Raw genomic sequence first — 26,597 nt, 5'->3', positions numbered from 1 at the left:
ACCCATAAGCCCTTCTCTAAACCATCCTAGCCTTAGTGTTATTATTGTATTAATAAAGGTATTTGGGGGTGGGGTGGGATCAGAACTAGCCTAGCCTTATTTGTGGTAGGAAAGGGACAGAAAAGCAGCCTTTACCTCTTCTGTGGGAGTCTGAGACAGGCAAGCTTGTTAGCTCTGCCATTTCTCTCAAGCAGATTCACTGGAAAATTAATTCACAAAGCATTGGTTGTACATGGTCACAAAAAGGAGAGCTGTGTCCCTCAGCTTTCAATAGGCTAATGGTCTTAGGCTTGAACCTGCTGCTCAGAGAAGGTGGCACAGCTCAATTTCTCCTTTGATGGAAGGAGGTTGATTATCCTCTGTATGGGAAGGGCTGAAGTTGTGGGAGCTCCACATTGGGAAGATGCCAAAACAGAGCACACAAACCTTTGCATCCTTTGCAGAGACTTTGAATGTCTTGCTGTTTCAGTGCGGAGAGCCCTTGCTGGGAGACTGGTTCTGGCTGGCACAGTACCTTCAGCATCAGACCAGCTGCTGCCAGCTCCATATTGGCAGAACATTTGATGAAAACCAAGAAGGTTTATCCTCTGCCCAGCAAAGTCTGATAAGCTGGGTGGTATTGGCTGTGGATATTAGCATTCGTGCTAAATGAAGTCATATATTTCAAATCTTCAGCCACAGCTACTGCATTATGGACCAGCTGTCAACTATAATATGTTCTCTAAGACTTTGTAGGAGGTGAAGAAGGAAGAGACGAAGGTGAAGATGGAATATGTTGAAAAGATGGACAAATGAACAAGAAATTGATGTGTGTGGTACAAAGAACATGAAAATTTACCTTACAAGAAGGGTATTTTATGCATGAATTACCAGCTGTGCTCTGATACATATGGCTGATACAAGATACTGTTAAGGTTTGGACAACACAATCCTTTAATGGGGATAAAAAATTCTTTCCTTTACGTAACTATGAAGTCTAAGTAGATCAGAAACAGGCCTAGGTCAGGATCTGTCAGTACTGTTGAATACTTCTAAAGCAGTATCAGGTTAATTTTATGCTGATGATATTTCTAAATTAAAGTTTTGGATTGGTGACTTTTAAATGAAAGAAGAAAATATGTATGAATGAAGAAAAACATCTATTTGGTTTGCTGAGGACCTGCTGATCAGTGGGTTGCTGATGTGGATTGACTGGGGTTAGAAGGTGAAGTAGAGCTGATAGAGCTTTGGCAGCAAGTATGTGTGCAATACAAAACAGAAGCAGAGGGAACTCATGACTTTATTTTTCAGGATCTTGCAACAGCATGGGAGTAGTGGCAACATTGACATGGCCAGGGCACAAGTATCTATCTGAAGAGAGAAGAATAAGACAGGGAACACTAAACTCCAGAATCTGATGAAGTCCTGTCATTGTGCTGTGCTTGCCTGGCATGGCTGGGACTGGTGTACTTCAGACACCACACACCTGGGACAAGTACATGGGCTATGGCAGCTGCTTTCTAACAGGTGGGTCAAAAAGGAACAAAATGTGTCATAAGAAAAAAAGTATAAGAACTGCTGTCTTATCAAGTGTTAAAAAGGTCCATGGATTGTTGCATTATATTGTCAGCCTATTACTCTTCCCAATTTTCTGTAGTACAGCATGTCATCATAAGGTTTTACCTTATGCAGAACCCTTTTACAAAAACTTTGAGGACAAAAGAACTTTTAATTGAATTATGGTTGCTTTGGATACCTGTTTCCTTCAGTTTCCTTCAGTTGAGTTAAAATATCCAATTGGCTTGGATGGAAGCAAGTTGGAAAATGTACAAGTTTCATTTAACATTTCATATGAGCTCATTGAACTGGATTGATGCTAATAGGTCTGTGTACAAATGAATAAAATCCTGTGAGAAGTCCTGTATGATCATTTTCAGGAATTCGTTTTAATTATTTTCTCTTATGCAAGTGAAGTGACAGTGAACTAAGTTTAGCAGCTGCAAAGTAAAAACTGTATCTCCCATATTAAAAGGTGCATGATAGGTACACAAGAGCAATGTCTTTCTGTTGAATGCTTTACTAGGAAATTGCTCTTTATATCCCTTCTCTTTCCTTTTTTTTTTTTTTCCTCCTCTCCTCTTGGTTACCTGGTCAATCTTCCTGCCTTCTTGTTGGAAAAAGTACGATGTATAGTGTCATTATGTCAAGCCTGTTGGTTCTGAAGAGGCTTGTTAGCTATCACTGTATTTCCTCAAATATACTCACATTGTATATTTTTCCATATCTTCATAATGAAGTGTTCAATTGAACTGAAGCTCCCTTTTTTTGCCAGGCCTAGATTTCTGAATGTAATCCAAGGTTCATTAATACTATTTAATTCTGTGAGAATTTGTAATCTTGTCAAGGGCAAAACAGGTTAAGCTGAACTGATGTCTACCTCACATGTTAGTCTAAATATTACACAAGAGTGGACCTTTTGAGGTGCCTATTACAATCTTACATGTTTTTCAAAATTATATGTATATGTGTGTGTGTGTATGTATATAATTTAAAGGATACAACTTGGTTCTGTCACTCTAAATGCACTTTTTTAGTACCAGTGGTGCAATGGTTTAAATGAGTAGCAAGATACGCTTACTGGATTATCTGACATTAACTACGTGATGTATAGGATGTCACTTGTTTGTATTTTAGTAATTTGATATGACTGAGTATGGGAAAAGGGAGATCATAGTTTGCAGGTAAGACTATTTTATAGTTTTACTTGTGAAGACCTAGAACCAGGGCTGTGATGATTATTAAAAAATGAGACAACATATCATTACTAATAATTTAATGTGCAAGTCTTCAAATTAGAAAATTTTACTTTTGATTCTTAGGTTTTGGTCAGCATGCAGCACTTCAACTCATATGCTCTATGATAATCTAGCCAAATATCCTCATGATGATCAAGAAAGGAAGACTTTATGCCCCATTTATCCAGGAGTGAAACTTTAATATCTCTAACATATTGCAGGTCTCCAAGATAACTCTGTCTTCCTTTAAGGGATTCAAGCACCTTGTTTTAACAGCCTCTTACATTTGCCTCAGTAAAACTTTATGCTGAAGTCAGCATGTGGAACAGCTTGGATAGAGAACTTCACATCTTTCCAGTGCTTTTATGCAGAAATGTAAAAATCTCCATCTGGCAGTATGCATTGATACCTACTGGCCAGTTCTGTTGTTGAGAATTTAAATCTCACATTCAGATTTTTAAGATCATAACAATATAAAATATTCTATCACTAATTCACTTTTTGCTTTCAGGTTGTACATGAGGTACAAATTGAAAGTCTTTGTTTAACTGGGACCTAACTGTTCCTGTTTACAAACATTCTGAGGTTAGTAAATTCACAGGGAATCACATCAGTCTGGTGTCTTAAATCTTCCTTGGGGGCATAGTGTAAAACTCTCTTTTTGATCATGAATGTGATTTTTGTTTAAAAGATGATAACAATATAGTGTCTACTCTGGGAACGTGATGACTTTAAGCAGATCTCTGAAAGATTCTGTACTATTCTAGCAAAATGTTACTGAACTTGAATAATATGCTTCTAGGATAGGATTGCAAGGTAGAGGACCCACTTGAGTTGAGTGTTTCTATGACAGAATTAATATGAACTGCTGTAGCTCTAGCTCAGTGTACTTTGATGTAATTACATGACTTAGGAAACCTTGTGAAGTGATGCTGTACTTGTGATTTTCATTCAATTTCTGTTTTTATTTTATTTTATTTTTTATTTTTTGGTGATGTCTAGTGCGTACAGACCTCAAGCTGAAGCAGCGTTTATATTAAAAGTGACGATAGACTATTTTATTCTAAATAGTATTATACACATTTATAGATTCTTGCCAGATAGTGTTACAAAAACAGAACAATGTTTTATGCCTCAAAAAGCAACAGGGGAAAAATCCATTACATGCATCCGTGTCTACTTTTAAATGTCATGTAAGGTTTTTCCTTTTAACAAAGTGTAGTGTTCAAAATAAAAGGAGGGATTGTCCAAAGCATAAAAATGTGTGGTTTGTATTTACCTGTTTGATCCCCAGTGTAAACTATACTTTATATATCAAGTATGGAAAATGAACACAACAATAAAGAAACATCTGTCATTAGCAGAAAGAAAGAAAAATATTAATTCCAGGAAAGAGTCTCACTTTCAGGTCAAAGCCAGATCATAATGTAGATAACTGGACATGTAATTAATACTCCATTGTGGAATTCTCCATTGTAAGAGTTTCCCTGAATAGGTTTACCCCAAATGTCTATTCCTGTAATTGCTACCCAGGCTTAGTGCACCTAATAACTATTGCATTCTGAAACAGTAGAGGACTGCTTCATAGTGACAGAGAGTTATGTGAGTTTTACATATAAAAATGATGAAGGCATTATATTCTGGCTGGAATTTATCAGAAGCATATCTTGAAGTCTCTGCTTCAGATCACGTTGGCAGTTGTGGCTGTGATGTTCCTAGAAAGCCTTAGTGACTGATCTTCTCAGAGGTAGGATAACTGGTGATTCAGTTACACTAGTAGGGACTTAAGCTCTCTGGAAATCAGGTTATTGCCAGCACATGAAATCATTACTCTCAGTGGAAGGAGAATTTGTTTCCTGCCAGTGAGTTCTCAAGTGCTCACAATATTCCCTGCCCAATGGTTTTATCTGCAGTCCAAAGATACAGCAGAAGTAAGGCTCTGGAGCTGGTCTGCAAGGTCCTTCCATGCCTCTAAACATAGCCTATTTTGATGCTGCTCAGAGACCATGTGTGGAGTAACAACAGGTATTTCCAGAAAGCTATCAATTTTGAACAATCCGGCAGTGAGGGTGAAGACTTGAAAGAGGAATAGCCTCACCCTCTGTTTGTGTGGAGGGAAGCCAGGCTCCCATTTGATGCCCTGAAACTCCCAGATCCTCTTGAAAACCAGACAGATCTATGCTGCCATTTACTTCCCAAACTAAGCAACAGGCTTCTGTCCCAGAGGCCTCATTACAGTTAAAAAGATTAGCTAAAGGCCTTCTGGAGAAGACAATCTGAGGCTAGGAGAGCCACTTAGGGAAGTAATTCTTGACTAACTGTTAATATGCCTAACTCTTTCGTGTTAAGACTTTATGCCTTCTGAGTCCACAGCCTTCTTACAACAGAATTGGATTCTAAGTGGGTGATCATATTTATTTTTGAGGGGAATTATACCACAACAATTCTAGAGTTGGTATTTGAAATGAAGATAGAAATTTTTCCCAAGCCACTGCTAAGTAATTGTGGTCTTCCTGGTGCTCTTAAGTTTCTCCCTATTAAACTCCCTGCTATTACCCAATGCCTGTTTCCATCTTGAAATAAGCTTCAAATAATTCCCATGCTTGATCCTTGGAGCAGAGTTTCAGAGTTATTAAGATAACATTACACGGTCTGTCCTCTAGGCTTTCAAAGTCTGTTTATTCTATGCTGCCAGGAGAACAAATGAATTAACAGTGTCTATAGAATGTAGAAGAGTAGAAATACCTCCAGGTATCCACTGGCTTCATATTACTGTTTCAAATCCAGTTCAAGACTTTAAATCTATCGTATTCTTTCCTGATACAGGCACAACCTTCATTTTAAAATATTGCCTGTTTGTAGAACCTTTACATGCAGTTCAGATTTGAGGCTGACAAAGACAAAAAGCTATAGTTTGGAAGATTACATAACTGGGCATTCCAGTTCTGGGCAATATTTTTATGCCAAAAGAACTTCCTTTTTGAGGAATTATTACTAAAGGTTTGGCATCATTTTTTGGGTATCTACAAGTGGAAAAAAATAAATACTGAACCAATGAGATCAGTATCATACTTTTATTTTATACTTTATTGTTGTATCAGGGTGGATTACTCTGCTACTCAGTACCCCAGTGGTGACTGAGGAACATCTTTTATCACCGCTTGGAATGGAGTAGCTATTGTGCTTTCATCTTTATATTAGCAAGTACTAGTGTAGTGGGATAGACCTATTGTATGCATGCTTCCCCTATCAATCATACTTACTAGAGTTGTTCTACATCTATCCTGTTGGCTGGGGGGGAGGACAAGGAACATGGGGTGATGGGTGGAAGAAACAGCAGCTACAGCATTGTGTTGTTTGCCATCATAAAGGGAGGGTGTGGGGAGGGCACAAAGAACAGAAGGTGCTGAGTAGCAGTGATTGTAGTATTGTGATGTTTAGTGTATTATGAGGGAAGTTTTGATGCCTTAATAGTACAGACAATTTTTCACTTCAATAGGGAAATGAACCTCTCAGGCTAAAGTCCTACAAAACCTTATATGTATTCTGAACTTGGACTGGAACTTTAATTTCATTTCTGATCTACATATGCTAGGGCACATTCATATGTTTACACAAAGCTTATTAATTCTATAACCTTTTTTTTGTGATGTATCAAAGGGTAGGATTAAAATCTACTCATAAAAATTACTTTTTGCCATAACTCTCATCCTGAGTCCTATCATAAAACAGCATCCTTATTTGTAACGGAAGTGATAAACTAAGTTACTCTCTGCATTGTGTAGTATTTGATAACTGTGTAGTTACTCCACTAGTGACAATGTGAACTATACTGTGATTCGTGGCAGCATTCCTGCAAGTTTCTCTCAGTAAATCAAAGTGGATGTGCCAGAGCTGTTACTCAAATTCCTTTGCAAATATTTACAGGAGTATATCAAGCCCACTGAATTATAGCTATTAAATTGTCGGGAATGTACTCATGAAAACAAATCCTGTTTGTATAAGAAAGGAGGCACAATCATTCTTCAAACTGTACAATAAATCTTACTGCTCTGAAAAGGTTGAAAGTCATTTGCATTTGGCAGAGGTAATGAAATGCATCTTAATAGACTTAAATGTTCAGCCTTGTTAATACAGAGTAGCAGAATATAGCCATTTTATGGGTGTGATCAGGTGGGTTCTGTGAAAATACAGTTTTGTTCTGCAGTTGGATCTTGTTCATTGCCAAAATTCTTATTTCTTTGTGGCAGCAAATCGTGCAATAGGCTTGGAGACAATATAGCATCAGAGCTATTATCTTATGGAAATAAACAAGAGTCATTTGTTTAGTCAGCAAATGTATGCTTAATAAAGAATATAGATTGCTACAACATTTTCAGAATTGCTGTTGGCTTGATTAGTAAAATCCTCTCTTTTAAAGAACTTAACTGAACTCAGGAACAATAAAATATAATGGAATCTGTGTCCCAAGGGTGTTTGAGTGATACTATAATTGTGAGAAGCTAGTCTTGCCACAGCAGCTCTACCCAAAGGTAGATTTCTATGCAGCTTCTCTTTTAGCTGAATAGCGAACATTTGAAAACCTGCAATTTTCATAACTTCTTTTAAAATTTGTTTTAAAAGAAGAGGCTAATTCCATGGGCAGTGTTGCAGACTTAGAATGTAATCTATTCCTTTTAAAAGTGGAACTATGCCATAATAAAGTCTGAATGATAGTTCAGGATTCATACTCAGTGTTTGTTTGTGTCAGGGAACATGGTTGTCCCAGGTTAACATTTTTATCCTTCTGAAGAAAAATAGTTTATTTTTTCAGCTCCATGAAATACTGAGATACAAGGCTGTCATAAAAATGATTTTCCTTTTGTCTATGAGCAGATGTTTGTCCTGTTCACAGATGGAAAATCTAAATACTAGTGAAGAATAAAAATAAATGGCCTTCCATATCTTAAAGAACATCTTGTTTATACCACCTATCTACATTTCCATTACTGCGTATGTACACAATGATGGTTAGACACTGTACAGACAGGGAAGGGGAATGAAGCTATTAAAAATTCATTTGATTGATACTATAGGAGTCTCTGCATGGAAAGTCAGCTTTTTCCATCTGTTACAAGTTATTGATATATACTGATGTTTAAACTATGAAATACTTTTTTAAAACTTTGACTATAAATGTTTTGGCTTAATACTTCACAAACTCTGTAAGACTTGATTGTGTTTTCTTCTAATTAGCAAATAAGCAGAAATAGAATATAATAACAAATAAACAGAAATAAAAGCAAGCAATAGACGGTAGCATAAGTCAGCACCCACATGTAACTTTCTCTTCTGAGCTACGTGAACTCCAGAGAAACCGACTGAAAGTTATTCCCCCTCTTACATAATAAACAACAACAACAAAAACACTCAAAATGTCCATTTCTGCAATAGCAAGCTGTCTTTCAGAAGAATCAGAAGGATTCTCATGTAAGCCCCAAATGGTAAGCTCTGCTTGTTATTTGTGGCTGTGTGCAAACATCCAAGCCAAACACCCATTTTGGAAAGGATCGCTCTTTTCAAAGAAAGGTTCCAGCGAACTTTCTATTCTGTATCTCTGCTTTTCTTTGGGAGAGGTTTTTTTGTTGTTGTTGTTTGTTTGTTTTTGGTGTTTTGTTTTGTTTTGTTTTTCTATTTCAGAGATACTGAAGTCTAAATATGATTTTGTTTGCAGTGCAGCTAAGAAAAAGGCTAATGCACCTTCAAGTTCTAGGAATACATTACAGGGGCTGGAAGAGAGTAAACCCAAACTCTATTACTCTTTAGCCAGACCCTGTTTAAAATGGACAGAGCCTTGAGGAGAGAAAGAGAGCCGCTGCTGCTCCCTTAAAAGTGTGACCTCATTTTATGTAGTCTTTCTTGTTGCAAGCACCTCTTCGTTGTTTTATCTATCTTTGGTGCCAACTAACCTTCTCCACTGCAAAGCTTGCATATTCTGCCCTGTACACAGGTGCCATGCCCACAGCCACGGCTAGCATGAGTCAAAAGCTTCTGTTGTGTCAATCTCAAGGAAGCTTCCTTCGCAAATCCCTGCACTGCACAGCAAATGCTATCCAGCTCCTTAACAGGCCAAAAGGTCTTTTGAGAAGGTCTTGGAATTGTTTCATCCACCTGAGCACTCCTTTCTGAAGCAAACGGTTTTGATGCTCTGAACACCAGCATTTATATCTAGTCCCCAAAGACCAGCATCTTTTTGAACTGAAGAATCAATGATGTTAGCTAGGTGGATTATCTGAAGACAGTTTTGTTGTTGCTATGCAACCTTAGTTTAGTGGCAGACACTCTGTGATGGGGTAATTTGTCTGATTCATTTGCTGCCTCACCTGTTTGTTTTCTCATGTTTCACTAACTTGTCCTTTGCTTCTAACAATAGCTTATATGATCTTTCTTTCAGTTAGATCATCTTGTATGACTACAGAGACATACTTCTCTGTGATTTTCAAAAGCAAACACTACAACAATATATATACCAGGATAGTTTAGCTCAGAGCCGAACAGAACCAAAATAAGAAAAAGATCTGGTGTATGATTTGTAGTCCTTTGACAACACAAGGACTTTGTTTGCCATATGATACTGTTTTAAGTATAAAGCATGCCTAAAAGTTGCCTATATTACTTTGATATTTAAGGAGACAGCAGCTGGGTATGAAGGTGGCAGACAAAGCAGCAAATTATGTAAGCTTGAAAGTAGAGAAATTGCAATGGAAATCAGCAACCCTGGAATGTATAGCAGTCAGGTCTGTTAACTCAAGAAATAATGTGGAAAAATAACAGCAGAATTATTCTGTGACATTTGCACTCTGAGATAACAGTAGAAAAAGTAGAGTGTTTTGAAATTCACCATCTATACCAGAAGTATTTTTAAAAGTGGAATCACCCTTTTCTCCCTCTTACTAAATACTAAGCTACTACTCAAGAAAGGAGATGCATTTGAAATTTAAACAAATTCAAGGGGTCACTTTGCAGCCACAGTTTCAGAAGAATTCTGTTTTGAATAACAAAAAAAAAAAAAAAAAGTTTCCTCTTTCCCTAGGATCACATGCTATGATTCACTTTCAGCTGGTCTCAGAGCAGCAGGAAAGGCCAATCTCCAGGTGCAATGCATTCAGGACACAGCTTCAACTTGAATTCTGAATTAGGTTCTTGTAGTGTGAACAGTGTTCTGAATATTTACATATTTTTTTCTTAGCAGAGCATTGTCCTAAAATGTGCTATGTTTCTGGATTGCCATAATTGCTCTGTAGGAGACATTTGAATCTCTCAGGTAAATGCAAAACAGATATGAGCCTTAAAATATATATTGTGTGAATTCCCTTTACTTTTCTGACTAACCTGCATTTTTTGAACTGTTATAATCTGTTATGTATATCTAGCTTTAAAAGCTCATTTGAAAGCTAACCTGTAAGCTAATACATTGTGACAGCTTCTTTCTTTATTTTTTGAGCAGCCCTGGAATAACATGTGCATGAATTTGTACAGACCTTGGAATCCATAGATTATTCATCTATCATGAATGTGTGCTAGGACTGCAAGCTGAAAATCCCCTTGAGAGTTTTATTGGAGATGGTACTGCATTTTCAGCCTCACTCTGAGACAAAATAACATCTCAATCATTTTTATTTTTCTCCTTGAATAGTCAATGCATAGCATTTGAAGAAAGGTCTGTAGAGGTAGCTTTATCACCATTGTGTTTGCAGAGTAATTTCTGTCTCTCTTCTGTTTTGGGGGTTGTATGTTTTCTTAGGAAAGCTGTCCCATGGAAGCTGTGTATGTGTGTGTGGGGAGTTCCCCTTGTTTAGCCAGTAGGACAGCCAGAGCAAATGATTAGAAGGGAGAGAAAGTTAATATTGAAAGCAATGTTTTCTCCCTTGGGACAGGGAGAAGAATAATCACAGGGACCCACGGGGGTACTGAAGTATTTTCACAGGGTGGAGTTGATTGCATAGGTCTTTCCTTTTAATCAATTAGCCATTTATTTAGATTTATTTCTTGTTTCACTACATTTTTGGATAAAAAATTATTATTTGTTGACTTGTTGGCAAAACCAACACAAATTGAACCAATAAAAGAAACTACCAAATTACTAGTAGCTCAATATATATATATTTATTATTTTATAACTATTTTATTCTATACATTTTTAAGCTTCCGTAACTTTTTGATTGGGGCTGGGGGGGGCGGGGGGGGGAATGAAGCATAAAGATGCAGGATAGTCAGGAAATTCTGTACAGAGAGGAATCTTTTCCTTCCTGCTTTTGACTACTACTACCGTACCAGGATAGGAAAGGAGTATATCTCTCTCCTCTTGCTGCAATTTGAATGTGAATTTGATCTTCCTAAGGAAGAAACATCAAATATCTTCTATCCAAGCACAAATAAAGAAGGGGAAGTGGAGAGAATAATACTGTTTGATATTGGCAGAGGTAACACGTAACCTACTGCTGAGCATATGTTACAGACCTACCTATGTCAACATACAGAGAGTGTGTCTATTATAGGCCCATCTAGAGACCTTGATTCTTCATTTCAGACACAGCAACTGAAATTTTCAGCTTTACAGATACAGCTGTAGTTTGACAGCCGTGACATCAGTCTGTATGCATGGGATTAAATGCATTCAGGCTGTAGACTGTGCAAAGGACTCGCGTAGTGCTCAAGTGCATCTTCTCTTTCACTCTTTGTTATAGTGGAAATAGCAGCAAACGGATGAGGAAAGTATCAACAGGAGCTTACTAAAGAGTCTAAGTGCTATTTGATATATGCATGGCTGGCTGCAGGTAGACCCAAGCTGCCTGTCCTTGTTCTCCATGGTTGGTTAGAAATGAGTCTACTCTTTCTGGGTGGCATAGATAGCTACCATCCATTTGGCTCTGATTGTTTTACAAGACTGATGATCACAATAAATTGCCTGTACTAGCATGAAGAATAACCCAATGAGGACAGTTATTTTGTAGTGAAGCTAAACACCATGTAAACAAGAAATGGAAGAGATTATTGTTAGAGATTTTATTTGACAGACTGGTGTAACATAAAGTTATGTTGGGTTTCAAGAGAGAAAGCATCAGAGATGCTCCTGGGGAAGGGAAACAGTCAGTTCTGGAGTTTTGTAGCTACTTCACAGGCAGAACCAGCAAGAGGTGAAACTGCAGAAAGAGCTTGAGTGATCTTTTCAGTGAACTATATTTTTTTTCATTCAGAAAAAAATTATGTTAATAGAAGCTGAATATTTTCTCTATATTTGCTAGATATTTTTTTCCTGATTTTGCTAAAATAAATGTGTTCTAGACCTAAAATTTTTGCACAAATGGCAACTTGTTTATATTAAAATAAAAATTAAAAGAACCTTAAAATTCCCGTGGTTGTAGGTTAAAAGAAAGGTATTTTTTTTGTCCATGTTTAACTGAGAAGTAACTGATCTGAAGGAAACTGAAGTCACTTGCAAAGGTCATTGTTAAACAGCTATTGTTACAGTTGTGCACTGGACATAGCACTGTAATTTTAGTAGGTTTAATGTATCTCTTTCCCTCAGACTGATATGAACATTGTATATTTGTTCTTTGTACATTCTTTGTGCCTGAAGATCAATAAGAAAATTCAGACAATTTACTAGGCTTGTTTCCTCACGTTTTGAAACAAACTCCCTTTGCAATGCCTGAAACATCTTCAAATGATTTCTCTTATCCTGTTTACTTTCTAAGGGCCATAATGTGCCATTGATTTTTTTTCTTTTCTTTTTCTTTGTTCTTTTTTTTTTCTTTTCTTTCTCTTTTAAAGGCAGAGCTTCCTACTGAAATCAATGGAAGGTTTGCTTAAAAATCAATTGGAAGGTTTGGCCCTGAAACTTAAGACAATGGGGGCTCCTCAATCATATCAAGAGAAGTGATTAAGATACCACAAACAAACTGCTAATCCACACGTAAAGGAACATGTGCTACTCTAAAAGCAACCATCTCTACCAGTGTGTAACTCTGTTTAACTTTGGTGGGAGCTTTGCCTGGAAAAGTGCAGTAGAATCAAGTACTAAATGTGAAGCAATGTCATCGGAATTATTAATCAAACATTTGTTGCTGAACTAAGGTCACTTACCAAGAGCAGATTGGTCTTTAAATAAACTACACAGGCAACATCGCTGATTTCTTGGTTCAAAGAACTTCTGGTCCTTGGGGATTGGGAAAGCAAGAAATGAATGTGAACGTTCAGAGCATCAAACTGCATGTTCCCAAAAGGACAGACTAAACTGATGAAACAATTCCCAATCTTTCTCAAAAGGCCTTTTGGACCTTCAAAAAGCTGACTGGGTTTTGACATGCATAACAGGGATTTACAGAATTACTCCTTTGGGAAGTAAGGAAGTGGAAGTACAGATTGCTTTTGGATATTCCAAGCCTCCTCGACCTTAATTGTTACATTTTGGTTCTTCTTGGTAAGATAAAAACAGATAAGTAAGCATCTTCAACATTTCTTATCAACCCTTTTTTCTTTTTTCTTTCTTTCTTCCTTTTTTTCCCCAACCTACAGCTCTGAACCTTAACATTTGTGTGAGTCTCCCCATTGTTTTCAATAGAGCTTCATAACAGGGCAGAGGACAGAAGCTATCAGGACCCTGGCTAGGGAATTTTGTTCACTGGTCCCATGCTACAATCTCTTTTTCATGGTTCAAATTTTACATATTTTATATTTTGGGGAACTGAGTAGTGATAAAGCCAATTAGCACCTCTCAAATTAGCTTTGTAAGCAATATGGCAAAGATGTAGATGGCCATATTTAAATTAAAAAAAAATGTTTTGAAGACTGTTTTTCCCCTTTAAAATGTAGCAATAATGTTATTTACAGTGCTAAAGATGCTTGTGGGAAAATGACTCTTGGGGGGCAATGCAGGCAGAAACTGTATGCATAAGGTTGCTTGTAGAAGTGGTACATCTGTTATCTCCTGTATCTAGTTGTCTTCTAACTCTATACTCAAGGTTAGAAAACTGGCCACAGACGGAACTTGGTTTTAGTTTCTCCTCTTGGCCACTTCCAGAAAGTGAGTTTAGGGAGTTATCACCATTTTCAAGGCCTGGAACTGGAGGCCTTGAAAACAAGGCCATTTTCAAGAACTGGAACCCAGATTAGTTGTTCATCCTGTGAGTCAAGAATTATTTTGCCAATAAATACTGAGTAAGTCTTCTGTTCATCTTCCATGTGTGGTCATTATTGCAAACAAATGAGTTTAATTTGCTTTAAAAGTTTGTTACATGAGGCACAGTGGAGAACAAAGGCTGAAAAGAACTTCTGCATGTGTGGTTTCATTAAGAATTGTTTTCTCCAGAGAGCTCTCAGGTTGTCAGATTAAAAATGTAAAGAAACCTTTTACTCTAACAGCTTTCACAGTTATCCCCTTAGTAAAGTTTGCTTTTGTGATAATTACATTTTACCATCTACAGTTGTTTACTAAATGAACAGCTTTTCTCTGCTGCTAGACTAGTTTTCCTCTGATAGTTTGTGGTTTCAATGAAATATTTAGAAATACATCTTTGCCTTATGTTTGTTGTTTTTGTGTTTTGTTTTGATAGTAAAAGGACTTTGGTTGTGGTTTTGGTGCATATGAACCATGAAGATTAGTTTAAGAATTATGACTGAAGTAACATTTCATTAACGCTGCTGTATCATTGAGAAGAAAACTGCTGGCTTATTCATTTCCCTGTTAACAGAAAGGGGTCTTTCTCTGTTATGTTCATTGCTTCTAGGATGCACTGAAGAGGCAGGACAGCAGGTTAAAATCATCTCCATCACTGAATAACAGGGTTTTTTTTGATGGAAATATTTCACAGGCAAACGTGTGCGTGATATTGCTCTACAAAAACTTTGCTTTTTCAGCTTTGTAGCAAATAACGTACCTCTGCTTGCATGTAAAACTGTTATTAGTACATCAAACCATCAAGCTTATCAGTAGTGACCATTTTCATTCAGAGAAGCAGAAAAATCCAAACTACTTCCTATGGTAATGGCATCATTGCTGCTTGAACAAAGTAGCAGGTAGAACTTTAAACAGGTCAGTCTAAACAGGCACCTCTATATAAAATAAAAGTAAATATTTCTCATTTTAGTTCAATGTGTTTTTTTTTAATATTAAAGAATATCTTTTTCTTTTTTTTTTTTTTTTTTTTCTTTGCAGCCTAGCTGATTCCAGATCATGATTTGGTATGAATGCTTTACATTGAAAAATGTGAATCATAACAAACTTGACACAAAATCACTGTTGCTTGTAAATTAGGATAAATAACGTTAAAAACCTTTGAGTGTGAATTAATATGCAGCTCTAAGTCTCTGATTTTTGTGTACACTTGTGAATGTGGTGAGAATTTCTTCTCTGTCTTTGAATCAGATCTGCTCGGTTTTGAAAGAAGCTAGTCAGAAACAGGTGTCAGAGGACAGAATTGAAGGAAAAACAAAACTCAATTGTCTGATTAAAAAAAAAGCTAGAATTTGGAATTCTTAAAAATAGGTAAGTTCTTTTCCTACCTGCATTTTGAAGGGAATTTTCCCTTCTCATTTTGAAGGGAATTTTCCTTCTTAACTCCTGAATGGAGTTAAGGACCTTCAGCCTCCCAGCTTTCTAGAAACGGGCCACCAGCAATACAGAGTATTGAGTTCAATCTTCTAAAATAGTTGCTGTATTATCCCCATGATTTGGAACTTGGTTATTTCCGCAAATGTAAGCCACGATCTTAGGCACAAAATTCAAATTGCACCAGTAAATTTTAATTTTGAATAAATCTGAGTGTGCAGGTTAAAAAAAAAATCAGGAAAACATCTCAGGACAGACAGATCTTTTTTTTAAAAGTTCAACCTTAAGAGAGTCCCAGCTGCCTTAAGAATACGGCAAAACAGTATTTTTCATAGTGGTGACATATCTAATTGCTAATGCTTTTGTTAGCCATTTTATAGCTTTGAAAGGACATTAGCCAATAGTACTGGTGGTTGGAAGAGATGCTTTTCTTCATCACAGCCCCCAGACTCACTTTCTCCCCTTGCCTTCCCCAAGATCTTAGTATGAATTTACTAGGAAGTGTGAATCAGCCTTTCTGAACTCTTTAAAAATGGTTGTCAAGCCAAGTACAGTTGTCCTATGCTATCTCTGGGGAGAGGGGGGCTTTCATAGTGATGAACAAAACCATGCTATCTATAGTGTCTTAAGTAAGGCCCCATTGCATCATTGATAGTATAGAGACAAATGCATTTCCATTGCCACAAGTTTATCAGGCAATTCCACCATTTACCACGCTATGTCTCAGTATAAACAAATGTGTCCATTCCACCCACCCTGAAAAAGAGTCATAAATTCTCTGGCTGACGGTGTAGGTAGCATCTGTGCCTTGTTCTAGACACATCTTAATGCAGGGTCAGGAATCTCAGCAAGCAGGTAAATGTTCTCTCTCTCTTCCTCTCTTTCTCTCTCTTTCTTTTCCTCTTTCTTTGTAATAAAAAAGTACCTGGCAACTGTTAGCAGTCTAACAGTTTAAGCCCTAAAATTAGTATTGCATGTTCAGAGCTGAAACGAGGAATATAGTGTGTCTCTGCTACTACACATATCATCACCTCTGCGTCAAGCAAGAACATAGCAGCAGCAAGTCAACATTGAAATCACGTTAATGATGTGCTGAACAAGAAAGCTGGAGAATCCAGAGGCAAGGCAGTCCCTAATCCTGTTGCTGGCTGTAGGATTCCCAGCTGTCAGAAATCAAGGATCCAGGCACAGTGCAGCTTAAACATCATGGTCAGAGAGAGGCTGACAGCACAGTACCTGTAAGTACAGGCAATGTGGAGCAATTTACTTGCTTTTTAAATGCATTTGAACCTTTTGTACTCCCTCTGATAGTGATGAACTTCAATTCAATTCACAAAAATAAAAATTCAGAACTATTTTACACAAGTGACTGATAGCTTTATACTGATAAATACTATAGTACTGTAACTTTGTGCAGACAACCTCCACCCTAAAGATCATACAGTCAAAGCAGACAAAATGAATAAAAGGTAAGAAATGCATTGTTATTATTCCCTTTTTAGAGCTGGGAAAGCCACAGCACTGAAAGGTTAAGTGGCTTGTCTGTGGTCGCGCAGGGAGCCCGTGGCAGGTATGTGAATTAAATGCCTCTTCTTGTAAGAACTGTGCTGTCTCCTTAGGAAATATGAATAGCAGAGTAGAGAGAAACTACCCAGCACGAATTTACTGTGTGGTACTTGAATAACATGGCAGGTAGTACTGGAACTGAAATAATGAACTGATAGCTGAGAGTGGACAAAAACGTATTATAACACTGAGAAATGTGAGAAACTTGGTAATTTTTCTCTCTATAGCCTTTTTCCTTATGGCAACAAAATGTACACATTTGCTCTGTCAGTCCCTCCACCTCTCCATTTGTGCCTGATCTTTACACACAGGCAGCAGCAGGTCTGAGGGCACCACGTTCCTACTCAGGCAGTCAAGTCACCTCCTCAAGAGGGGGGAGAACCTGAGTTTCATGTCCCCTACAACAGAAATGCTGCATGGAGGGCTCGGTGGCCACTTGCTCTGCTTGGCTGGCCAGGCAGAAAGCACAGCTGGTACTGAGGACGAGCATGATGCCTGCTGCCCTGACCATGGCTCAGGTGCTCGAGAAGGACTAGCAGGGGAATCAGGCAGAAGTGCAGGAGGTACCTGCAGCGGTGCATGGGGAACCAAGATGGTGGTGGTGGACCTTGGTCCATAGGTGCAGAAGAATCTAAAATTATTTAAATTTGTTCCTTAATGGTGGTTTTCTCATTTGCTCTGCTGTTGCTATTTTTTTATTATTATTATTTTTCTATTCCCTATTGCCCTAGGCAGTTCAAGTAGAGCTCCTAATTGTTTTCAATTTATATAAGTGTAAATTCACAGCTTGACTTTGAGGTTCATACTTGGTAGAGTTTAGTTTTCTTATTTCAGACTTTTCAAGGGAAGTTGGCCTAAATTCAACAACTTCCAAAGCTATCTGCACTGCACAAAAGTAAGTACATGGCTAGTAATTAGCTAAACCTTGAGAACAGGTAGTTTAATTAGCTAGTATGAAACGACCACTTCAAATCAAGCACTTTCTGAAACCTTTAACTGAGCTTAAGGACATTTAAATTTCTGCAACTCTTCTAGTTTCCTGTAAAAACCCTACAGCTTTTCATTTTATAGTTGCAAATGCTATAAGAAACAATACTTTTGAAGTTTATAGACTATTCTGATTCTAATGCAAACAAGCAATGTTTTCATTCTGAACTTTCAAAGTTGTGGCCTTGAACTCCTTAATTGTTTTTAATGGATTTTTTTTTCCTTTCCCTCCTATTTCTGTAGGCTGGACGGCATACAAAATGTGTGGACTCTTAACATATAAATTTATCTTACACTGGATAAATGTTCTTTCCAGTAGTTGGCATAAAACACATTCTATTTAATGCAAACAGATCTTTTGTCTCCACAGACAACTTATTAGAATAGCCAGAAGGACATCAACTTTCCAGCAATCATTGTCTTGTCAAGACACTTCTGCTTGTTTCTTGTAGCCAGAAATTATTCCCTTGAAATGACAAAGGGCAGGTACTTTAGCTTTTGATGATGATTTACAGACTTCTTTTAAAGATGTAACTTCCAGTGAGGCATGTAGAAACAAAACAGGGTACCCATCTTTATTAGTAAATAAATTTCAACAGTCAGATATGTTGCCTTCTGTTAATCATATTGCTTTGTATACACACAAACGAGGATTTTTCAGTATCTTCCTCTACAGAAATGTGCTATTTTCATTCTGTATCTATACTTGTAAATACCTTTGTTTGCTGGCACATTTGTTGTCAGGCTGTTGTCCATGCTAAGGAAAAGAAATGAGTAAAAAAAGAGTCAAAAAAACACAGTATTTCTTTAGAAAAATAAATAGGATAAGCTGTGGTAGCTAGAGAAACAAGCTTTTCCTTACGAAACAATGATAAGCAACAAGGATTTGGATAATTCAGTGCTTTATCTTTCTGCCTGCTGTAACTAAACTAAGAAAAGAATTCAATAGAAAATCAGATATGAAATTGCTCTTCCACTTCTCATGATGTGAAAAGAAGGAAAAAAAAGTATATGGCAGCTCTTTTTCAAGAAGCAATCTACAAGTCAAAAGAAACGTTATTCAAATTGTTTGATGAACAAGCATCAACTTAAATTCCTGGATCTTGTGTGTGTGACCTGAGCACTGCCTCATCTCCTGTGTGTGAACGCCAACTCTGGAGGCATTTCTTGATCTGGCACACGCTGGCTGCCTGTTCTTTATTGTACCACTCGTTATGCAGAGAAGCACAATCACTCGGAGATGAGGAAATGTTATTACTGCTTGATAGCAAAAGATTGGCTCAAAAATTTCTGTAGCTTTTCTGTAACTCACTCTTTGCTCCTTAAATGTCCTGGAATTCTTTGCTTATTTTCAACTACCTGCATGAAATAGCTGTGATCGAGAGGCTTTCTTTGAGGCTATGGGAAGAGGACAGTACGATTGCACTGGTACTCTCAGTGCTAGAACTGGAAATAGCTGCTTCTCACTGTGCTTCATTTCATCTACCACTTTCTTGCAGTGAAACAAAAAGCTTGCTCACTTTCTTGACATAAAACATCGGCTTCTTCTCTGCAAGAGAAGATAGGGGAAATTGGAAACAATTTCTGTGAAAGTTGCACCCCTTACACCTCCGTAACATATAATTATTAGGATCTTGGTATAAAACCATTTTAAAATGTTGTACGAATCACAAAAAATCTCCCTTTATGTTTAAATAACTTCTTAGAATGTTATCTCCCTTCTTTACTGAGTGGCACTCTGATTTTTTTTTATTATTATTTTTTATTTTTTTATCTTGGCCCACAGGTACATTTTGAAAACAGGTTTGTGGGAAATGAATACTTCCTGTGCTGTGTATAGTGATGCCGGGTGACGTAGCCTGTGCATTCAAATTCAATGACCTCTTCAACCATGTGCTATTATGTGAGTACCATTTGTCTGCTGTTTTCAGCGACGTCTGAAGACACAAGCTCAGACTTTTCTAGCAGCACACTTGGACTGATGAAGCTGCTTTTATATGAGCATTCCTGCATCTCAGATCAAATGCCTGTACCTAGGGGAAAATTTTGCTGCTAGATACTTGACATTAATAAAACACACGGAATGTATTTCTGTATGCCAGGTAATGCCTGCAACTGAGCAAAAGAATCAGCTCTCTGTTTTTAAGTACGCATATAACAAAGAACAGCAGGATGTTCCTGGTTAAAAGAACACTCTGCTCTTTCTGCTTTTGTTTCTGGCTGGCTATTTCTGAGAAACATTTGAAAAGTATAAAGAATGGTGTACCATGAACCACTACAGAATGGGAGGCTTATTAGCATGCACTTTGTGGTGACCTGTGATCAAAAGGCTGAGCTCACCGTTGTTTAATGTGCTTGTGAGCATGTATACATGAATGTGGAAGTTCAGCTTTCAGGAGTTTTGCTTTTAGAGATGCTGGCATGGTATGCATAGCAGAGAGAGGCTGCAAAAGAGAAGGAATCATTTTTTTCCTTCTCTTCTCTTCTGTTTTACCTTGCTATATATAGGTCTCCTGCTGGTTAGAGCTTGCATACGAGATGCACACATTCAGATTTCTGCTCTGAACTGGGCTTCGATCCTGGATCTGCCACCCTGTAGTGAGCTCTGGTCACAAGACATTGGCTTTGGGGTTAGGGTCTCTCTTCTAACTAGAAATTCCATCTCTCTATGAAATCGTTGTTTGATGTTTTCTGTTAGAAACTGTTTTGTTAAAGACTAGCAATCCAAAGCACCAATCCACATCCCATGCAGCTCAGTTTTTTGCAATATTCAAGGAAATGTTTTTCCTATCTTTACTGAAATGTTTAGTACAGAAACTGTTCTTCTGTTGGTTGGTTCCAATAATGTGAGTAGATCTGTATGTATTGATGTCTTCTGTTGTGGGGAATTTCAGTGACCTTCAGTGAAGATATAAGATGGGATAAATTTGTGCTATTCTTTTCCCACTGATAAGAAGGAACTGTGTATGTAAAAACAAGTCCTAGTCTTACCTCCTTATTACTCAACAGTACCTGAAACTCAGACTACCTTCTGAGGGCCAGAAGAGACATTGAAAGCTAAAGCTAAGGCTAGATAGGCTGGGGTCTGAGAATGTCCTTTCTAAGCATATTATATGAATTTGAGATGAGAGAAAAATACAGTGTTTCTGTCTTCAAGGTGACTTTAACTGTGAATTTAATGCAGTAAAAATGGACAGAAATTATGTAAATGAAGCAGCAACTGGATTTGGGAAATTGTAGAAGTGTCTTAGGAACACATCATATCTCTATACAGAAGAAGTATGGAAGGTTATTTTCGATTCAAATTCTCTTCTGCAGCTTGTCATCTCTTTCTGCAAGCATTTGGTAATTTTTTGAATCTGTTCTTGTTTCTTCCATTAGTACTTCATCCTCAATCTCCTTTGGTTCATTTCTTCCTGTTCTAAATAAATGCTGGTGTCCCATTTGCCTCTGTCTTCTCTGTATCAACTGATCTTCCATTCTAGATCTTCTAAAATGTAGCTTCAAACTCTTGTAGTTTGCTTTTCACAATGATTCCCAAGCCATTTATTTTTTGTTTCCTAGCCAAAGCTATACATCTTGAACTGCTAATTGCATTTCATGCTGTCATCCATACTTGTCCTGGGATTTCTTCTTTCTCTGCCTTCCTTTCCTCTGTTCATAATAGATCATCCTCTGACTCTATCAAAGTATAAAAAATACAGGGAATTATTTTCCTCATCTTCCCTCTTGACACTATAATTTTTGCAATAACTGCAACTAAGAACTTCTAGACCCCAAAACCTAAGCTAGGTTAAGCTTAGTATGTTCACAGGATGGATCTTAGAGATGTAAGTGGATTAGTTTTCTGTAAGGATCATATGTACTTGTAATATGTATTCAGAGGATAAGGATGTTGTTTTAAAACAGTAATATGTGGAAAAAAATGGAACTACAGCAGAATGCTTCCCTGACTGTAATAAAGGGTAAAACTGACAAGGGAATGTCAGAGGCATATACACAGTAAATTACATTCACATTGATTTAAATTGGTTTTAGAATTAGTCTTTAACCAGACAGTACTCCCATTGTGCCTTGTGGCGTATACTTAATCAGAAGGAGGATATTTTAGAATGACTAAGCGAAATATTGGAACAAGAAAAATGGTGCATTAAAAACAAAAGGCAATAGGTTACATTTCAGAGAAGATTCCAAGATTGTCTCCAACTTGCAGATTGTTTTTGCTAAACCATAGTAATTTATTAAGGCTGGCATAAAAAGACCCTGCTGCTCCCTGTCCTGAGATGACTGTTCCATTGCAGGCCTTTATAGTAGATAAGTAATTAGTCAAAGGAATGAAATAATCGAATTGATGGGGCTTTCAGTAATCAGGGTCAAACTAACCCTACAAACCCCTTCCTGTTTTCTTCAGCTGATTACCAAAAGCTCTTAGGTCTCTTGTCTCTCCCCTCCTGTTTTTCCTCTAAATATTGTTATCTTCAAACATTAATTTATTTCCCTTTTCTGCCATCTTCTTAATAATACATTTTTCTTTAACTAACATCTATCCCCGCCTATACCACCTGCATTTATATGGGTCCATCAGGCAAGCTCAGTACAACTAAAGAGCTCACTGCCTGCTGTCCCCTCTTGTACCTGTCAGTCTGGAACATGGTCTGCTCATTTTGGCAAGTGAGGCTTCTGGACACTGTCACACCCTTACACTTTCTTCCTCTTCAGCACTTCTGAAAAGATTTCCATACAGAAGATTTTCTATCCAGCTCATTCAGCCTCTCCTTTTATCTCAGCTACAGCAACATCCGTCACTCTGGCCTTGACAAATAGTGTTCTGCTCCGCTTGTAGCCGTGGAGGATACTGCTGAAAAGATCACTTTCTTTTGTTATCCCTCTCTTGCATCTTTCCTTTTTCTATATTGCATCAGAAATAACTGCTTTTGCCTTCCAGGTCCTTTAGAGTCCAACCCTATCGTAGCTATTACCACTCATTCACTGTCAAGATGCTGACTCTTGCCTTTGATCAACCTATTATAGCAGCCTCCACTGCCTACTTATTAAATTTTTAAACAGCCACTTGTGTATGTACTCCTGAGCTGCCTGTCATCCTTGGAGGAGCTTCTCCAGCCAGAAACTTAAACTAAACAGGCATTTTCCATTCTTCATGTTTCTAAACTATAAATTCAAAGCCCCAAATGTTGTCCGTTGCTGACTATCCCCAGCGTAAGTAGGTAGATCCCTGAAACACTGTGAGTCATGGTGGGCATTTATCATACAAAGTCATGAGAATTGGTGCTGTGGGAAATTGAGAAGACCACAGTGAGAAGTAAGTAGTCATCTGATGACACCTTGCATCACCAGTTTAAAGCAGGTATCCCTGCTCAATGCATAAAGAGGTCTCTTCAACAGGCCTTTGTGAAGAGTGGTATAAGCGTGGGCAACGCTTTTCTGTCTTTCACCAAGAAAAAAAAGGAGAGAAATAGATTTCTTGACTCTTTTTTCCTTCTATAATAACACCTGTAATTGACTTTAGCATGATAGGTCGTGAAAAGAACACAAAAACAGAGCCTAACTTTGGTACATGCGATAAAGAGACAGGACAGAGGCAGCTCCTCGCCATACATTTTAAATAAACACAACAGAAAAAGGAGAAAGTAGTTTGCCAAAGTAGTGAATAGTATGATGGCCACTGAATTTGGGGCATTTTAGGAATGTTTAGGCAGAAAGGAGTAAGTTTAGTGAGCAGCAAAACGAAAGGAAGGGGAGAGCAGTGGATTCTGTGAAGAGGAGGCAGTGTGTCGAGGCAGAGGCAAAGTCAGCACAGCGTGAAGGTGTCTCATTTTGATTAAAATCCTAACTAGCCTCTATAAAGATGACACTTACCTCTAGCCAGTTTTGCCTCTCAGTGTTCTCCCAAAGCTGGGTAAAGCAGGGTGAGACCAAATAGTCGCAGGAAGTTAAAAGCATGCAATTCCCATCCATTGGGTATTCAGGTGCCAGGTGAGAGTGCCTCTGAAGCCAGGGCAGGAAGAACCCTGCTACCTCCTCCTGCTGGCTGTGACTGTCCTTCCTTAAAATGCAGACACAGAACTCTTTAATCATGTTGTGCAAGAAGGCAAAAAAAACCTGCTTTGTTAGATTTGAGGAGAGGAGAGGGAAGAGAATTATTAACATGCTTACATTATTTTGTAATAATAAAACAAAGCCATTTAATTTTTCTAACTAAAAATACTCAACTGAAAGCAGATTTTTTCTTAAAATATTTATATTTAATAATAAAAATTCTCATGGACAAACACTTTTGGTAGAAGTGTTCAGAGCAGCACTCAGTTTCAGTTGGCAGTATTTATCCATTATAATTAAAGTTAAAATAAAATATGACATGCTTATTAAAGTGAAAATCAATTATTGAATAAGAGTTTATATATGCGTGTGTATATAGATAGATAAATATAATTCTGCTTATTAATTACAAAGAGACTATAGCTTCAACCAGTAATAGACTTGCTTCACAGTAGTAACTCTAGTGTGATCAGCCACAGCTAAGGTTGATTTTTTTTTTCTTTTCCAGTGTTGCAAATAAATAAATAAATTTTATTTCCAAAATGGCATAAGAAAAGATCATCAGTGCAAAAGGGAACAATATTCCTCATTAAGGCTAGTGCAAAACATTTGGAAAACTGGGAAACTGTTGGAGGAGTGTTTATCGTTAATTAGAAATTAAAGATATGTCTGAAAAAGTTAGAGAGACCATAATGGGGGACAAAGAGAAGGAAATTATTTCTGTGTAGAAGAAGGATGGAATGCCAACAATGGTGTTATAATAGGCAAAGATGGTAAAACTGTCAACCACAGTGCAGAGAAGGCAAAAGAACTCAGTAAATATCCCTGCTCTGATTTGGAACAAAGCACCATGATATACTCATATTTGACAGTGATAAGGACTACTTCGTATTCAATCAATACATTGGGAGGATGTTAAGCAGCAGCTGTCAGAGCTAAACGTTTTTTTGAATTGACGGGGCCAAATAACTCGCACCCGAGAGTATTAAAAGAGCTTACTAGAAACTCTCTGAACCGTTAATGTTGATTTTAAATAAACCATAGAACAATGAAGAAATTCCAGAGTACTAAAACAAATTCAATGTACCAATAAATTACGAGAGTAAATGTATTGCGGTAAATTGAGTTGGCAATCCGACATTAATCTCGGGCCAAAACTTGGAAAGGCTGACCTGGAACTCAGTCTGTAAAGATAAATATATATAGCCTGTTATGATAAACTGTTTAACTGTGGGTGGGCAGATGTAAATGTACATGAGAAATCATCATCATTTGGTGGTTTGTTCTGCCTGGGTTTTGCCTCAGCCCAGTGCCGTTCAATATTTCTATTAACACTGCAACAAGCAGTACCAGGTAACGCGTCCCACCACCCTTTGCCCATCTGTGGGGAGAGAATCCCCAGTGAGTGTTCAGAGCATAGCCAGAGCCAAGAAATGCCCTGGTGCATGAGGTTCAGTAGGGTATGCAAGGCTTGAGAAATCATTTAATCTTGCATTTTACTAAGACTTCTATTCAACTCAGTCAGGGAACAAAAATAATTGGAAGTTCAGCCATTTCTCATGATCAGAAAATAAATCCTCCTCTTAGGTCACTTCCCACAAATATGCTTTTCTGAGCTTCAGCTGCTGTTAAATTTTATACAGCATCACCCTCTGATAGTAACCTTTGTCCCTGATCCCCACTGGGTTTACCCAAACTGTCAGACAATGTCCTACTAACTGCCTTCTCCAAGCAATTCTTACATGGGCTTTTAGCATTCTCTGATACAGCATCAGTTTATCCTAATCAGCGTGTGTATATAAATTTATATGTGGGATAAGATGTACTTGAAAGGATTAAAAAAGAAAAGCACCCAAAGTATAAATGTGTTTTCTTTTCATATTGTGCTTGCACTGGGTTTAAGAAACTATCATTTCACCCCGAAGGGGTGAGATGAAGCTTAGGTCATTTGGATGCAGATCCTGAGCCAAGATTATACCTGCCTTCAGGAATTACAGTCCTAATATAATTCAGAGCTCTGTGAGCTTCACTTTACTGTACTCACATAACATGTGGACTCCTGTAACAAACACTCTTTCTGCAAATGATAAAATGCAGACTGAGACAAACCATCGTAGGCAGGAAAGACAGATGTATCTGCTGCTGGCAAAGTGGTCTTGTCCACGTATGGGGCTTGGGTGCTGGAGCACCAGGGATCTTCCACCAAAGATCTGGTGTGGTTTTTGACACATCCCCTCTTTGCTCCTTTTTCTTTGAGTATAGCACCTGACTAGACCAGAAGAATACTGACAGTTCATTGGCTAATGTTTTGTAAAGCACCTCTTCTACAAATTATGAGATTTTTGCTACGTGCCTAGTCAGTGCTTTGCATTTTATTCCTGATATTTTACTAGTAACAACAGCTTTTTTATTTTATTTTTATTTTTTAGACTTGGGGTCCAGAGGCTACAGCCTGAGCTAATGTACCAATGTTTAACCCCAGAAATGAACGACAAAGAAAAGCAAGTCTTGTAATCTATGTGGAATGCCAATAAAATGCATTTTCAGTCTTGAAATTGTCACTGCATCTTCTGTAAAGAACACAGAAATATTTTCATGTCAGTAAAGCCTACAGCATGTGTCAG

At 37.7% G+C, this 26,597-nt stretch overlaps 1 long non-coding RNA gene across 3 annotated transcripts; it reads left to right on the top strand.

Moving 5' to 3' along the window:
- Window positions 1–379: 379 nt before the first annotated feature.
- LOC121074446 lies at window positions 380–26,597 on the top strand. Of its 3 annotated transcripts, XR_005822354.1 has the most exons (5): window positions 9,929–10,077; window positions 12,588–13,236; window positions 16,346–16,601; window positions 19,703–19,819; window positions 26,403–26,597. It is a non-coding gene; the product is annotated as an uncharacterized LOC121074446 (long non-coding RNA). The 3 variants fall into 3 exon arrangements; XR_005822356.1 differs by lacking the exons at window positions 9,929–10,077; window positions 12,588–13,236; window positions 16,346–16,601 and adding exons at window positions 380–914; window positions 1,291–1,506; XR_005822355.1 differs by lacking the exon at window positions 12,588–13,236.

The sequence above is a fragment of the Cygnus olor genome, chromosome 1 (genome assembly GCF_009769625.2).
Source record: "Cygnus olor isolate bCygOlo1 chromosome 1, bCygOlo1.pri.v2, whole genome shotgun sequence".
NCBI classification, from domain to species: Eukaryota; Metazoa; Chordata; class Aves; order Anseriformes; family Anatidae; genus Cygnus; species Cygnus olor.
Note: the sequence above shows the minus strand (reverse complement) of the source record. Positions and strands in the feature narration are given on the sequence as shown.